This window comes from Protomyctophum bolini (genome assembly GCF_963924005.1).
Source record: "Protomyctophum bolini genome assembly, chromosome: 6".
In the NCBI taxonomy this organism is placed as follows: Eukaryota; Metazoa; Chordata; class Actinopteri; order Myctophiformes; family Myctophidae; genus Protomyctophum; species Protomyctophum bolini.
The window spans coordinates 44,592,741-44,610,240 of record NC_137867.1 but is presented as its reverse complement, the minus strand read 5'-3'; the positions used below and the strand labels follow the sequence as shown (position 1 = coordinate 44,610,240).

Below are 17,500 nucleotides of genomic sequence, written 5' to 3'. Positions count from 1 at the left end.
CCCTCCCTCCCTCCCGCACACACACACACACACACACACACACACCTGCTCAACACTCCCCTTCCCACTATTAAGTAAACATGGCTCAGTGCAGAGCAGGGCTGGCCGCGGGGGAGGGTGCCCAGGTATAGATATGCAGATTAGAACGCGGTGCGGGCTCGCCTTCGCATAACGAGTGCCCCCCTCCTCATCTGGCAGTCTAATTAAGGGTGGGTGTGCGGAGCTGTCCCAGAGCTGCCCCCAGGCCTCGTTAGCAGGGGTGGGGGGGGGGGGGGGGCCTCGTTAAGAGCTGGATTTAATGGGCGCTAATCGCTGCCTCCCCGTCTTAACCAAACACACCAGAGCTACACACACACACACACACACACATACTGTGTTGACGTTAAAACTCTGAGAGTGCACACATGGAACCTGAAGGCCGACTTCATAGTTTGCAGACATTACCAAATGCACACAATCAAAATTATTATCCCATGATTTTGCAACGCATTTTTTCACCCAAGTGTCAATTATCTAATGTCATCCTGGGCGCTACACTCCTTCTGCCAACCTGGGGGCTGGGCGGGGGGGCAGCGTACCTCTTATGGGGGTCTATGGGATATCTTTTCAAATAGGCTAATTAGTGTCAATGTGGGGGTCCTTGACATGAAAAAGTTTGGGAATTATCGTAAACTACTGAGAACACCAAATGATGAGCTTTTTATTGGGGAGTTTTTTTTATGTCAGAGTCTGTCATGTCTACAAACGACGGAGTGTCTCAGTGACCTTAAAAATTCAAATAGTTCCACTGAAAATGTTCCGGAGAGGGACTCGCATATAGTCTTGAATTCATAAACGAGTATAACTTGGTTCAACCCCAACATAGAAAGCACACGCAGCCAGACAGCAGGACGCGAGCCGAGGGACCATCGGAGAGAGAGAGGAGCTTATAGCACAGAGCGCTGCGTCGAGCAGGGAGGGTTAGCTGCACACACTCCCCGATTCCCACTACCCCCCCCCCCCACACACACACACACACACACACACCCCCCAACCCCACACACACACCCCCCCAACCCCACAGGGGGGGAGAGCGTGAGGCCCGAGCTGGTGCGTGTGGTAGAACACGTTGTTGAAGGGGCGCCCGAGCCACTGGGAGCTTTGTAAATATGGGGGAAATCTCCAATGTAAAGCGAGGCCTACAGGCTGAGAGTGCTTGGCAAAAAATGAAATGCTAAATCTCTGTATCGCGTCACCCCTCCTCCCCCCCCCCCCCCTCCTCGTCCACGCCCCACCACCACCACCCCCTTTCTCTCTCTCTCTCCACTGCCTCTACTAAGCCCCCCCTTGGCCGCCCTTTGTTGACACAATCTGTGCTCTCTCTCTCTCACACTACTTGCATCTCTCCCACTTTGTTCACCTCTCTCGCCCTTCATCCCGTGTTTCTCACAGGGCCCGTCTCGACCGTGGCCCGACTCGCTCTTTTCTCTCTCTCTCTCTAATGCCATCAAGTGTGTGCTGCAGCCCAGAGCCAAGTTGCAAAGCCCTCATCCCCTGTGTCACGAGCACACACACAGGCACACACACACACACACACACACACACACACACACACACACACAGTCACACACACAAACACCCATGGTGTTATACAGAAACACAAAAATCTCTCTCATGCGCGCCCACACACGTACACACACACACACACACACGCCTGTTCAATGCCAGTGTCCCCACTGTGTTGAAGCAGCACATTGCATTAAGTCCATTAGCGTCCGAACGGCGGCGGTATGTATAATAATATGTATAATAAGACGCCACGCTGCTCCTCAACGAGCCGCATAGCGTCTATAGCAGCAGACAGGCGTCAGACGGCCCGGACACAGCTGGCTCTGCTCAACGCTTCAAACACTGCAACAACAACAACACTTAACGCATTCTGACCTGAGATCAGATTCATACGAGGTTTTCCACTGGACAACACACTGGTCTGATTAACCCATTCTGACCTGAGATCAGATTCTAAAAATGTCAGTCGTTCTTCGATTTTTCAAAAAAAGCAGACCTACAAGCTCGTAGCGCGCCACTCGGTGGCGCGCTATGAGCTTGTAGATCTGCTATTTTTCAATAGCTAAAGCACAACATAATGCTTTAAAAACACCAAAAGGGGTTCCCGCCCGAAATGGGTTAATAATGTCATCAGCCTCCCCTCCAGGGACAAGCGCTCCTGTCAGGGGTCTGCGGGGGGGGCAAGCAAAAGTATATGAATACTGAAATGCAGAAAGAAATATACAGTTGTTGTCACAACAAGTAAAAGTCCCTGCGGCATACTGTACTAGCGTCATGTCCAGGGGGTGTATTTGTACATCAAGCTGCCTCACGCTACAGAAACAGGAGATAGGCTCATGCCCCTATGGGCCTCATGGCTACAGAAACCGGAGACAGGCTTATGCCCTATGGGCCTCATGGCTACAGAAACAGGAGATAGGCTCCTGCCCTATGGGCCTCATGGCTACAGAAACAGGAGATAGGCTCCTGCCCTATGGGCCTCATGGCTACAGAAACAGGAGATAGGCTCCTGCCCTATGGGCCTCATGGCTACAGAAACAGGAGATAGGCTCCTGCCCTATGGGCCTCATGGCTACAGAAACAGGAGATAGGCTCCTGCCCTATGGGCCTCATGGCTACAGAAACAGGAGATAGGCTCCTGCCCTATGGGCCTCATGGCTACAGAAACAGGAGATAGGCTCCTGCCCCTATGGGCCTCATGGCTACAGAAACAGGAGATAGGCTCCTGCCCTATGGGCCTCATGGCTACAGAAACAGGAGATAGGCTCCTGCCCTACAGGCCTCATGGCTCGGCAAGGCTACTTACTTACAAGTCCCCGCGACCCGACTACGGATAAGCGGTTGAAGATGGACGAATGGATGGAAGTAAAAAAAAAGTCCCAAATTCAGTGTAGAAGTAGTAGTAGTAGTAGTAGAATGTGGAGAAATTTGTCATATGCATAAAAAAACATTTGGAAATAGCAGATCTACACGTTCAAATGTGGTTAATGTATGTTAGTAATATAAATATCCAAATCTAAAAAATAACTTTAGTAGCTATAACATTTTCAAAAATTTGCCTCAGTACAGTACAGTACTTGACTTTGTTACTTTACACTATAGAGATGGCCCGATACTGTATCGGGAAAAGTATCGGATCTATCGATTTTTCATATCGGGTCATATCGGTATCGGTGAATATGCCAGTCTAATCACCGATCCGACACAGGGGTAAGGGGTTGACACTATGGCAGGTAAATACAATGTTGGGACATGTAGAGTTTGCTTTTGAGTTGACCAAACTGTAAGTGCACATTTGAGTGAGGAGTCTGCTATAAATACAACACAGATATATAGCTAGATAGCTGTAAACACAACACAAAATCACAACACTGGTATATCGGTATTCGGTATCGGGCTAATAATACGTTAGCACTTTCGCATTTTGGATACCAAATGTTGGCGTCATCATTTCCACATGCAGTCCTTACTATACTTTCCGCAAAATGCACTCGCTCACCCTCCTGGTTTCAGTCATACACATTACACACACACACACACACACAGCAAGATAACGGGATATTTGGGGTCATTTTTATGTACAGTAGTCTGGCTTTTTGTGAGCACGCCAGACAGTTTTTTTTCTTCAGTTGCTTGATGGTTCTGTATTTAGATATTTGATATTCATCTTATCTTCCTATATATAAACCCATTGTAACTTCAAACTCTCATTTTAACCATGATGATGGATTCACCGAAAACACCCGTCCTGGGTTCGGGTGACCGATAGATCGTGTCCTCCTAATGCACGAATGGGCCGCGTTTTTCTCAATATAACTACAAATGAAATGAAAAATAACCACAGCACCCGTGTGAAGGAGTGAGGGGCGCTCTTATCATCATATACACCACAGCTGGACCCAACTTCTCACAGCTAAATGAATGACCGTTATAGGAACCAAAATGGGACCGCGAAACTCTCGGGAGTTGAAACTCGGTCACAGTTAAATGAACACAGAGAAACGTATATAGCGTTTTCCAATGGGTTGCCATGTTGGCGTCTAATGCATATAAAACTGCATCCTGCTCCTTGACAATAACAGGGTTTGAGACGCGCTTTTCTCCCGCAATGGGCCCTGATCATCACACTGCAGCGTGCACACGCACACACACATACGCACACGCGCGCACACACACACACACACACACACACACACACACACACACACAAAGCGGACCGTTTGACAGGGCTAAATGATTTGGGGAAAATGAGTCTAAGGGGATGTTGCGCTCTGCCAACACCTTCTTCCTCTCTCTCTCCCTCTCTCCCTCTCCCTCTCCCTCTCTCTCCTTCTCCGGGTTCCACATCTGAAATCAATTTGGCCGAGAGAGATGAAAGTTTTCAATTTCATTAGGTTGATCAAATGGCAGCGCTGTTAACAGGCATGGGTAATAGAAAATCATTTAGGCAGAGGAGTGTGCCGCGCGCGATCTCTCTGAGGACTGGTTAAGAACTCTACACGAGAGAGGGGGGGGAGGGGGGCAGAGAGATAAAAGGAGAACGGGAAGGTTAGAGAGAGAGAGAGAGAGAGGATTGTTTCTCAACATACAGCATATAAACCTCAACGATGTTTTTTTTACAAAAACTGCTTTATTTTTGGAGTTATTCCATATTCAGTAAATGCTACCGATAATGTGTGTCGACGTTAGCTAAAACTCACAGTATCGTTAAAAAGAGAAAACCCTCTCGTCAGGCAAAAATCTGATTTTGAAACGCAGCCAATTTAAAGGAGCTATATTTCTCTAAAGCATATTTAAATCCAGCCCATGAACGCCTGTAAGAGTAATATAGCGTAATTGTGGATTTTAAAGCCTTGCAGAGTGTTCTCCCCCCCCCCCCCCTCCCCTCCTCCCCTCCTCTCCCGACCGTTTCGACATGAATGGCAATGGATTATGTTTAACTCATTCTCAACGGGAACCCCTTTTGGTGTTTTGAGCATTATGTTATATACTTTAGCTATTGAGCTTGTAGATCTGCTATTTTAGAAAAAAGGCATGGTGAAAATGTGGTGCAAATCTTTGAAACATATATTCTTTCAGAGCGAACGTTTATTGAATCAATTCTTTGCTTCTAGGGGGTCCCTGGTGGCCAATTATACATATCATTTTTGGGATCCTTGACATGAACCATTGAGCACCACTGACATATAGAAAACATGTCAGAATTTGGAAGACATTTTTTTTAATTCCGAGGTCAGGCCTAAATGGGTTAAAAAGGGTATTCAGTCACGCTGAAGAGGCGCTGATCACGGCTAAGGGTGCTGAACACACCACTTCACCTTTAAGGGTGCTGAACACACCACTTCACCTTTAAGGGTGCTGAACACACCACTTCACCTTTAAGGGTGCTGAACACACCACTTCACCTTTAAGGGTGCTGAACACACCACTTCACCTTTAAGGGTGCTGAACACACCACTTCACCTTTAGGTGTAGGGCGCTGGGGGCGGGGCTGGGGGAGGGGCTGGGGGAGGCGCTGGGGGCGCTCCCGATTCCCCACCCTTGTTAACCGCTTTAACTAATTTGCCGCCAAGAGTGCCATCTGGTGGCCAAACATTGTGTACTCCAGGATCGGCACCGTTTACTTCAATGTTAAAACCATCGTATTTTGAATGGCGATTCTCTCGGGAACGGAGACACAGGAAGTTAATCATCGCTATATTATGTACCATGTCGCGCATTTTTGTAATGAGCCGCAAGTCAAGCTCTATTTAATCAAAAAGCCTGTAAGAGGAATCGGAGATATTACGATTCTAAAAACTGCATTTCCATAGACGACAGAAGCCAGCGGGATTCACACTTTTTTCAGAACCAGAGTGTTACGAGCGTGTACAGAACAGAGTCGTGAACCGTAATCAATTAAAAAACACGTCCAAAGCCGATCTCGGCGACGAGGGCATTTATGGGGCGTTTGGTTCTCCGCTGCGTCCCAAATAAAATCGCCCGCCAGTCTCGTCGACAATGAACTATAGCAAAGGGAGCGTCAAGTCGCTTCCCGTGTGAAAAGGCCTAATAACAGAGAGATAGAGGGAAGCAAAGTGATGAAGGGCTACGGAGAGAGAGAAAGAGATGTTCAGATTATTCCATCAGAGACGGCTGTGATTCCAGTGTCGTGAATTGGCCTACATTACATAAAGATATAAAGCATGTCGTGTCAGTCAGCCACATAACAGCCACTGCCATTTCCACGGGCCGACGACGAACGATGCCAGCAGCGATGCAGCGAAGCATCGTTTAGAAACACTGTAGCACAGCGGCGGGCGGCGCTTGCCAAAAACAACCGATCTACAATGTGACGTGTTGTTAGCTCGCAGATCAGCCCCGTGTCTTTGGCAAGCGACGGACGGTGTCGCACGACGGAGCTATAAATCGAGCTTATGAGAGCGGAACTGGCTCCGGATAAAATAAAATAACTTAACCCATTTCGGGCGGGAACCCCTTTTGGTGTTCGCATTATAGGTTATGCTTTAGCTATTGAAAAATAGCAGATCTACAAGCTCATAGCGCGCCACCGAGTGGCGCGCTATGAGCTTGTAGGTCTGCTATTTTTGAAAAAATCGAAGAACCGCTGACATAGAAACATAGCTTTTTCAGAAAACTGTCAGGATGTATAGAAGGATATTTTTAGAATCTGATCTCAGGTCAGAATGGGTTAAATGATTCTCGCCTGGAGGGCCCAGGGCTGCAGGGGCAGGAATTTCACGGGTGCCATGAATGAACGCCGTGGCCACCTCCGTTTGGCCTTATGCCCCTCATAAAATGATGTGGCCTGAGGCCACATTCATGGCCTCCATGCCCCCCAGCTGATTGCTCCTATATGCTTCTGCTCTGCCAGTGTGTGTGTGTGTGTGTGTGTGTGTGTGTGTGTGTGTGTGTGTGTGTGTGTGTGTGTGTGTGTGTGTGTGTGTGTGTGTGTGTGTGTGTGTGTGCGCGTGCGTGCGCGTGTGCCCCAGGTTATTTGTATTTTGTTGAGATTTCGAGCCCTGGTGTGAAATCCACTGGAAAACGAAGCAATTTAACTAATTAAGACATTTAAGCTGAGGCCAATTCTAAAAATCTTTTTTTTTTCTGAAAAAAAAACTGACTGTTGCTATTTCAGAGGTTCTCACTCAAACTGTCGAGGACCTCCAAGATGAAATGCATCGTTTGGCTGCCGACCCCCATCTCGAAATATTTTGTGAGGTTAATAGGGTTAAGGTTTAGGATTATAGGAATAGTGTTTGTGAGGTTAATGTTTATGCCTAAACCTAATGGGTTAGGTTTAACCCATTCTGAACGGGAACCCATTTTGGTGTTAGCATCATGTTATGCTTTAGCTATTGAAAAATAGCAGATCTACAAGCTGAGCTTGTAGGTCTGCTATTTTTGAAAAATCGAAGAACGACTGACATTTTTTAAATCTGATCTCAGGTCAGAATGGGTTAATTTAGACCAGTGTGTCCCCAGTGGAAACCTCGTATGAATCTGATCTCAGGTCAGAATGGGTTTAGGCATAGGTTTAGTGGATTACCGTTAATGCAAACCCTACACACTCTCAGAGTTACACACCCATACGGGGCCATCTGGAACCCACTCAGGGACACTTTGAGACACACTGGTGTATAGCAGAGGGTTTCCAGTGAGCCCAACATGCACAACAGCAGCAGCACCCTGACTCCGTTTTGACCAGAACAGCAAAATAACCTTAATTAGCACATCATCGGTAACACCTGTGATGTAAGTATTGGAAGAGGCCCCGGGTCCGTTCCAAAATGGCCGCCGTGCCATGAAGAGCCCATTGTAAACTCGTCCTCGTGTGACATGAAATGGCGCAAAGCTGCGACCACACTGGCGCCCCTCCTCGTCGAATCACGGGGCGACCGGTGTGCTCCTGCATGTGCGCATCATCAACGCCAAGAAGCAGTGGGGGAAATGGCGAGCAGCTGGCATCGCCAGAAAGAGGTCAGATTCATCCATCTGGTCCACGGGACGCCAAACCGTCTACAGCAGGTATAAGGCTCCCCCGCCCCCGCCCGCGCCCCGACTCCTCACCCCCACATGAGTCCAGTGAAGGCAGGACATTCGGGTATGAGAAATCAATCCGAGAAATGAATCAAAGCACTAAACACGACTAACCATGGCGAGCAGATCTCGGAGCTAACAATGCACCGCATGGTAACATAACGCACTGCACTGCGGAGTGTGAGTTGAGTTTTAGTACTAGGGTGCCAATGTTTCCTCGCCAATGCCAGCAATGTTTAGAAGCCAAGAAGGGGTATATAGGGAACAAAACAACATTCTATCTTTCTCTCCCTGGCGAGGGATTTCGTTTTTTTTCTTTCTCGTTATTAATATTATTACTTTTTTTGGGGGTGCACGGAGAGAAAAAGAGGTATAGGGATGGAGAAATAAAATGAAATATGGACCAATACAATACCCAAGGAGAGGTTGAGAGCGTATATGTGAGAGAGAGAGAGAGAGAGAGAGAGAGAGAGAGAGAGAGAGAGAGAGAGAGAGAGAGAGAGAGAGAGAGAGAGAGAGAGAGAGAGAGAGAGCAAGAATAAAGAGATGGGGACTGTGAAAATTGAAAATGGACAGAGAGTCTACTGGTGAGTCATTATCACATTAAGATAACCATCACCCTCATTAACCCCATACACATGTGCTCTCTCCCCCTCTCCCCCTTCCCCTCTCTCTCTCCCTCTCCCTCCACAACTGAAGCTAATCTGAGGAGAAGTGTGTCGCTGATTAGCGCATCCTTAAATGTCTTGCAACATGACATATAGACCCAGCCAGCAGAGAGAGAGAGAGAGAGACTCATCAAAATAATCTGAGGGAAGATTTGCAAGTAATAGAACACAGCCTACAGTACACAACCACACACACACACACACACACACACACACACACACACACACACACACACACACACACACACACACACACACACACACACACACACACACACACACACACACACACACACACACACACACACACACACACACACACACACACACACACACACACACACACACACCATGCTAAAACGTCTAGATGGTTAACCCAAATTCCACTAGGATATGGGACACTTCTAAAAAGGCATTGTTTTCCCAGTGTCCATTCAGAATGCTGTAACACAATAGTATGTGAGTTTACAGTAAGTCTCAGGGTACAACAATTGCATGTGTGCGTGTGTGCGTGCGCGTGTGCAGAGAGCCCAGATGCAAACAGGATCACAGTGGTTGGCATAGATAGTTTGATGTCTTCCATGCAGAGAAAAGGGACCACGTTACAGCAGTGTCCCCAATTTGACATGCCGTCCCCAGTCAGCTGCTTTAACGTCCTACATTTGTCCCCAAATACGACTGATTAAAGCCCAATTTATCCTCGCTTGCATCATGCGGTGTCCGGCACCAAAAAAAACTGCAGATTTACAAGCTCGCGTTGTGAGCTTGTGAATGTATTTTATATTTTATTTATTTTATTCTTAGGGATGAGAGCACAACGATGGCACAGAACTAAGTATAAATCATCCTTTTACCTACACACGCACGTGTGCGCGCGCACACACACACACACACACACACACACACACACACACACACAGGCACACACGCACACACTCCTCAATTTAGGTTATCAAGGAGGCTGTGTGTCCGCATCTGAGTCAGTTTAATCGTCAAGAGGTATCTCCAATATCTGAAGCCAGCGTTCCGGATGCCAGTTTGGCCTGGAACTCTCAGGCAGAGAGACACCGAGAGGCATACTAAAAAAGAAAGAAAAGAAAGAAAAAAACCCACTCTTGTCTGACTGTGGAAAAACAACAGACTGTGAGGCTCAACCACCCAGCTGGTTTTGATCCAGTTAACCCATTCTGAACGGGAATTCATTTTGGTGTTATAGCATCATGTCATGCTTTAGCTATTGAAAAATAGCAGATCTACAAGCTCGTAGCGCGCCACCGAGTGGCGCGCTACGAGCTTGTAGGTCTGCTATTTTTGAAAAATCGAAGAACGACTGACATTTTTTTTAATCTGATCTCAGGTCAGAATGTGTTAATCAGACCAGTGTGTGTCCAGTGTGAAACCTCGTATGAATCTGATCTCAGGTCAGAATGGGTTAACCACGTCCTTGTTGTTAAAAAGGAGGAAAAAAGCCTCTGCAGCCAACGACACGCACGTACTGCACGCCCACGACTGTACTTGTCTGTCCTCCAATAGCAAGCCTCTGCCCAAAGACACACACAATAATAATGTTTCATTTTTCCTTTCTTCTTTCACTCGTTATGGACATACTGTGCATGGTGTCACATGCATGGTGTCACATGCATGGTGTCACATGCATGGGGTCACATGCATGGTGTCACATGCATGGGGTCACATGCATGGTGTCACATGCATGGGGTCACATGCATGGTGTCACACGCATGGTGTCACATGCATGGGGTCACATGCATGGTGTCACATGCATGGGGTCACATGCATGGGGTCACATGCACGGTGTCACATGCACGGTGTCACATGCACGGGGTCACATGCACGGGGTCACATGCATGGTGTCACATGCACGGTGTCACATGCACGGTGTCACATGCATGGGGTCACATGCATGGTGTCACATGCATGGTGTCACATGCATGGGGTCACATGCATGGGGTCACATGTACGGTGTCACATGCATGGGGTCACATGCATGGTGTCACATGCACGGTGTCACATGCATGGGGTCACATGCATGGTGTCACATGTACGGTGTCACATGCATGGGGTCACATGCATGGTGTCACATGCACGGTGTCACATGCACGGTGTCACGCATGGTGTCACATGCACGGGGTCACATGCACGGTGTCACATGCACGGGGTCACATGCACGGTGTCACATGCACGGTGTCACGCATGGTGTCACATGCACGGTGTCACATGCACGGTGTCACATGCACGGGGTCACATGCACGGGGTCACATGCACGGGGTCACATGCACGGTGTCACATGCACGGTGTCACATGCATGGGGTCACATGCACGGTGTCACATGCACGGTGTCACATGCACGGTGTCACATGCATGGTGTCACATGCATGTGACCCATGCATGGTGTCACATGCATGGTGTCACATGCATGGGGTCACATGCACGGTGTCACATGCACGGTGTCACATGCATGGGGTCACATGCACGGTGTCACATGCACGGTGTCACATGCACGGTGTCACATGCATGGTGTCACATGCATGTGACCCATGCATGGTGTCACATGCATGGGTCACATGCATGGTGTCACATGCATGGTGTCACATGCATGGGTCACATGCATGGTGTCACATGCATGGGTCACATGCATGGTGTCACATGGATGGTGTCACATGCATGGTGTCACATGCATGGTGTCACATGCACGGTGTCACATGCACGGTGTCACATGCACAGTGTCACATGCACGGTGTCACATGCACGGTGTCACATGCACGGTGTCACATGCACGGTGTCACATGCACGGTGTCACATGCACGGGGTCACATGCACGGTGTCACATGCATGGTGTCACATGCATGGTGTCACATGCATGGCGTCACATGCATGGCGTCACATGCATGGTGTCACATGCATGGGGTCACATGCATGGTGTCACATGCATGGTGTCACATGCATGGCGTCACATGCATGGTGTCACATGCATGCATGGTGTCACATGCATGCATGGTGTCACATGCATGGTGTCACATGCACGGGGTCACATGCACGGTGTCACATGCACGGGGTCACATGCATGGTGTCACATGCATGGTGTCACATGCACGGTGTCACATGCATGGCGTCACATGCATGGCGTCACATGCATGGTGTCACATGCACGGTGTCACAAGCACGGGGTCACATGCATGGGGTCACATGCATGGTGTCACATGCATGGCGTCACATGCATGGTGTCACATGCATGCATGGCGTCACATGCATGGTGTCACATGCATGCATGGTGTCACATGCACGGTGTCACATGCACGGGGTCACATGCACGGGGTCACATGCACGGTGTCACATGCACGGTGTCACATGCACGGTGTCACATGCACGGTGTCACATGCACGGTGTCACATGCACGGTGTCACATGCACGGTGTCACATGCACGGGGTCACATGCACGGTGTCACATGCACGGTGTCACATGCACGGTGTCACATGCACGGTGTCACATGCACGGTGTCACATGCACGGTGTCACATGCACGGGGTCACATGCACGGGGTCACATGCACGGTGTCACATGCACGGTGTCACATGCAAGGTGTCACATGCACGGTGTCACATGCACGGTGTCACATGCACGGTGTCACATGCACGGTGTCACATGCACGGTGTCACATGCACGGGGTCACATGCACGGTGTCACATGCATGGGGTCACATGCATGGGGTCACATGCATGGGGTCACATGCATGCGTGTCACATGCATGGGGTCACATGCATGGGGTCACATGCATGGGGTCACATGCACGGTGTCACATGCACGGTGTCACATGCACGGTGTCACATGCACGGTGTCACATGCACGGTGTCACATGCATGGCGTGGTGGTGACAAGACAGCCCAACATGTACGACAGCGAGGCATGGGCACGAGATCAAAACAAAATGCAGCAAGATTGCATCCAGGTTAAAGATTGGCTCTAACTGAAGCCCCCCAATCCCACCCATACACCCCCCCCCCACCACACACACACACACACACACACACATACTACCAGTAAGACGCGCAAACGTGGGAAGCGAACGCAGCTGCAGACCCTGCAGATCATGTCTGTCTGTCTGTCTGTCTGTCTGTGTGTCTGTCCCGCTGTTACTGTATATGTGGACCTGGCCCCTTTTGTGCCCATATATGGAGCTGAGTGGACCTGGCCCCTTTTGTGCCCATATATGGAGCTGAGTGATTGCTGATGCAACACACTCCATATTTGGATAGCGGGACAGACAGACACACAGACAGACACACTCACACACAGACATGATCTGCTAGGTCTCATAGTAAGTGCTCACTGCGTTCGCAATAAGCTCTCCCCTTCATTTTCAGGACCAGAGTTGAGAACCGATAATAAAAACCAAAATATGAACCCAAGTATTATTATTACAAGGCATAAAGCACTCAGAGAAAAGTGCAGAGGACAGAAAGGAGGGGACTATAAAGTACAGACCCCTTGCCACACTTTCAATGAGGTATAAAAAAGGTTTAAGTGGTTAAAAAAAGAGAGCACACCAAACCTTGTTGACCCTTGTCACTCCTACATGACGACACCATGGTACGATACAGCCTAAAAGAAGGCTTATGAAGGTTAATGCTATTCTCTCTCTCCCTCTCTCTCTCTCTCTCTCTCTCTCTCTCTCTCTGCAAATGTGAGAAAAAGGCCTCAGTGTGTGTTTCTGTGGCATGTCCTTCCTGGCTTCCTCTCTCTCTCCTCCTCTCCTCCTCCTCCTCTCCTCCTCTCCTCCCCTCCTCCCCTCCTCCTCTCCTCCTCTCCTCCCCTCCTCCCCTCCTCCCCTCCTCCCCTCCTCCTCTCCTCTCCTCCCCTCTCCTCCCCTCCTCCCCTCCTCCTCTCCTCCCCCCCTTTCGGTAAATGTTAGAGTTCACATTCTCCAACTCAAAAACGTCTCACTTCCCATCTAGAATCCTCCGCTGCTGGCAGTCTGAATAAAAACAGTGTGTGAGTGTACGTACATGCGTGTGCATGCGTATATGTGCATGTGGGCGCTAGGTCACAATTATTACATAATCGCCTAATCGCAATTATTTGAGATAATCACAATTAATTCTTGCATAATCCAAAATTCATATTTTTCAACTATTTTTTGGGGGGAAATATCTACAAGTTCAAAACGCGTCACGGTGCCACACGTTTTGAGCCCGTCTGTCCTTTCCACTATTAAATGCATAATTAATTCAGAAATTAATTAAATGTGTTTTATTTGTCATATCTGCCCCGGGCAACTTTTGTTTGTGGAGCCTGCAAGCCAAACAGAAATGTATTTTGATTCGTAATGTTTCAACAATGTCAATTAACGACAGAAAGACAATTGCTGTTCGCAATTATTTGGGCGACAATTAAAACGTGAAGTAACATTTCATGATTGTGACAGGAGGCAGCCCTCGTGTGGGAACGTGCCGTGCGTGTGCATGAATCATGCACGTCATTGCAAACTAACCAATCTTCTGTTGGTTAGTTTAGACTTAAGAGTATAGACCAGAGAAGTTAGAGTGCACACACACACACACACACACACTTTGAAAGGTGAAGCTTAACCGAGGAAAGGAAGCATTATCATACTGCATGTAACCAAGTCAGACAAGCACAGAAGGACACCGCTTCTTTACATAATACCTCCTACAGTCTGCTAGTACATAGAATACAAACACACTCCCAAACATGGGAGCTCGGTATCAAAGAAAACGGAACAGGAAATGTTTCATTTTCAACCCGACAGCCCACAGGAGGCTTCTCCCCTCCCGGTTGGGGGAGGGGCTAGAAGGGTTGTGGGAGGGGCTAGAAGGAGGCGGGTCGCCATGCGGGGAGGTATAGGGAGCGCTCCGCTGTGTCCATTGCACTATAGTCTGTGTCTTATAGCGGCTTTGCAACGGTCGTCGCTGCAACACGCTCGCTCCGGCGGCTCGCTCGCTCGGTGGCCTCTCTCGTGGCTCAAGTTCGCCCCTCCGCCACGGTCTAAAACTGTAGGGCCGAAAGTCCCGCCCACCCAAGGAAAGAAATCTATAGTTTGCCTCTGTGATACAGCTCCCCTAAGTCTGATGAATGCCGTTTAACTAACAACCGAGGTGAACCATGTGCGTGTGTGTGTGCGTGCCTGCCAGAAACTGAGGCATTTAGAGGAAGTAACTATATTAACTGAATTTAGTGAAGTGTTCGCTTGAAGGATTTGGGTCCGTATATTTGGTGCAACCACTCAAAGGAACAGCAATGTCTGTGTTCACCTATGTGTTCACCTATGTGGCCATGTGCACCAGTATATGACTATGAGTACCAGTAGGGGGCGCTGTTTTGCCAGAAACGGAGAGAGATAGTATTAGTGCTGCACTGTTGCCTCCTAATAAGAGAGAGAGAGGAGAGGAGGGGGGGGAGAGAGGGGAGTTGCACCACTCAGTTCACACGGGTGTGATCTTTTTGTTTCGTGCATTTTTTCCAGTGCTTTACATATAAAGCAGAGGCATAGAAGAGAAGAGAAGAGAAAAGAGGACTTGTGTTCGGCTGACATCGCTCCTTTATCCACTCAGCCGTTCATCACACACAGCTGTTCAGGAGCAATCAGGCCGTTCCCGTTTATTCCGCACGCGCGCACAAACACACACACACACACACACACACACACAAACACACACACACACACACACACACAGGTTCCGCCACACACACTCGGCATACCACGGCACTCGATCTGCTCTAGGGCGGGCGCAACGGAACAGCTAATTAAAACTCACAAACGCTTGCCACGCTCGCGCACTCATGTGCACGTACGGTCGTACGTGCACGGACGACGTGCTGATCATGTTGCCATTTAGCTATACAGTACATTCAAAACCAACGCACACAATGCTCAAACGTAACAAGACAACGATTCTGCCATGCATTATGTTCCATTATAGGAATCCATTTGTTATAATCAAATGCCACTGTGTGTATATATAGGGCATACTTCCTATAGGCTATACAGCAGTTGTGGTATAGCCACGCCATGTGTGATTTCTGCCCGGGTTGGGTGCCCGCACGAAATAAAGCGGTGGATCCTATTGGTTCTCCGATCTGAGCACCCGCCCCCCCCTCCTCCCCTCCCCTCCCCTCCCCCGGTAGAAAACAGCGGAGAACACAAATTTGGAGCGGCGCGCCTCTGCACTGTTATTGGTTAGCGGAATACAAGGAAGTGGGCTTCCTATAATCTTCCAATGCGTCTCCCCCTTAGAGTGTATATGAATAGAGACGGCACCCGATTTCTCCTCCCATCCACTTGCATTAAGTTGCTCAAAAGCGCATGAGGCGATTTCACTCCTCCTTCCGGGTAGGAACAGAGTGCATTCTGGGATGGATTTTCCCCCAAACACATGAACGCGCTGGGCCGCTGACTATCATTGCACGCGTTCACGTGTGAAACAGCGTTCACGTGTCATCGTGAACGTGCACAACAATGATAGTCAACGGACCAGCGCGTTCAAGTGTTTGGGCCCTACGCTGCAATACCGAATTCGGCCACTATGTCCATTTCTATGTCCTGGGCACCGAGGCTATACAGCTGATGATGCCGGGTTTCACTTCTCAGAGCCAGAAATATATACAAAAGCAGCATGCACGGTTTGAAATTACACATTCTTACTTCTCAGGTTGACATGAAACAGATTGTAATGATTCACTATAAAAATAGGCCTGTAATCTGTCTGTCTATAATGTATACATCTTACAGTATATCTATCTAAAAAAAACCTGCACTATCCACATGTTTCACACAGATTTAATGTCTTTGCTAAATAGTTACTGTATCGGTTTTAAAACATTGAATCATATCGTGTGGCCATAAATAATGAACCAATATTGTCCATCAACCATGTATCGTGATATGTATCGTATCGCTGTTATCGTTACAGGGCTATGCTATCGATCATAGAGGGGGAATGTCTGGATCAAACAGAATATGTGTAAAACAGAAAATGTAAAATTCATGCCATGCACGGCATGACCAAGTCTTTCCCACGGACACATGTTTGTGTCTGTGTACGGGCATTTTGGTGACGCCTGGCTTTATAACATCACAATATGGACATGTTAGTGAAGCCTGGCTTCATAACATCACAATATGGACATGTTGGTGATCCCTGGCTTCATAACATCACAATATGGACATGTTGGTGATCCCTGGCTTCATAACATCACAATATGGACATGTTGGTGATCCCTGGCTTCATAACATCACAATATGGACATGTTGGTGATCCCTGGCTTCATAACATCACAATATGGACATGTACTGACCCCTGACTTCATAACATCACAATATGGACATGTACTGACCCCTGGCTTCATAACATCACAATATGGACATGTTGGTGATCTCTGGCTTCATAACATCACAATATGGACATGCTGACCCCTGACTTCATAACATCACAATATGGAATGGAATTCAGTTCCCAAGTGGATTCCGCGTCCGTGCAACCACACACTTGCAATTTCCCAGAATTGCACCTTTCTATAGTTGGGGTGTTATATTCAGAAACTAAGCCCATAATATCCTACACATGGGGGAAACAACCTCCTCACGTCGACTGCCACAGACTGACACATGTCACACGTATAGGCCTATAATGCAGCCTCTTATAAATTCCACACAATCTATCTAAGATTAAATTAACATATTATCTATCATGGAGCTGGGATGAGGGGCC

At 48.3% G+C, this 17,500-nt stretch overlaps 1 protein-coding gene across 1 annotated transcript in view; it reads right to left on the bottom strand.

Moving 5' to 3' along the window:
• LOC308317043 (transmembrane protein 132D-like) overlaps window positions 1-17,500 on the bottom strand; it is a gene marked incomplete at its 3' end in the record, with an annotated part of 187,856 nt that overhangs the window by 169,430 nt on the left and 926 nt on the right. The window lies entirely within an intron of this gene.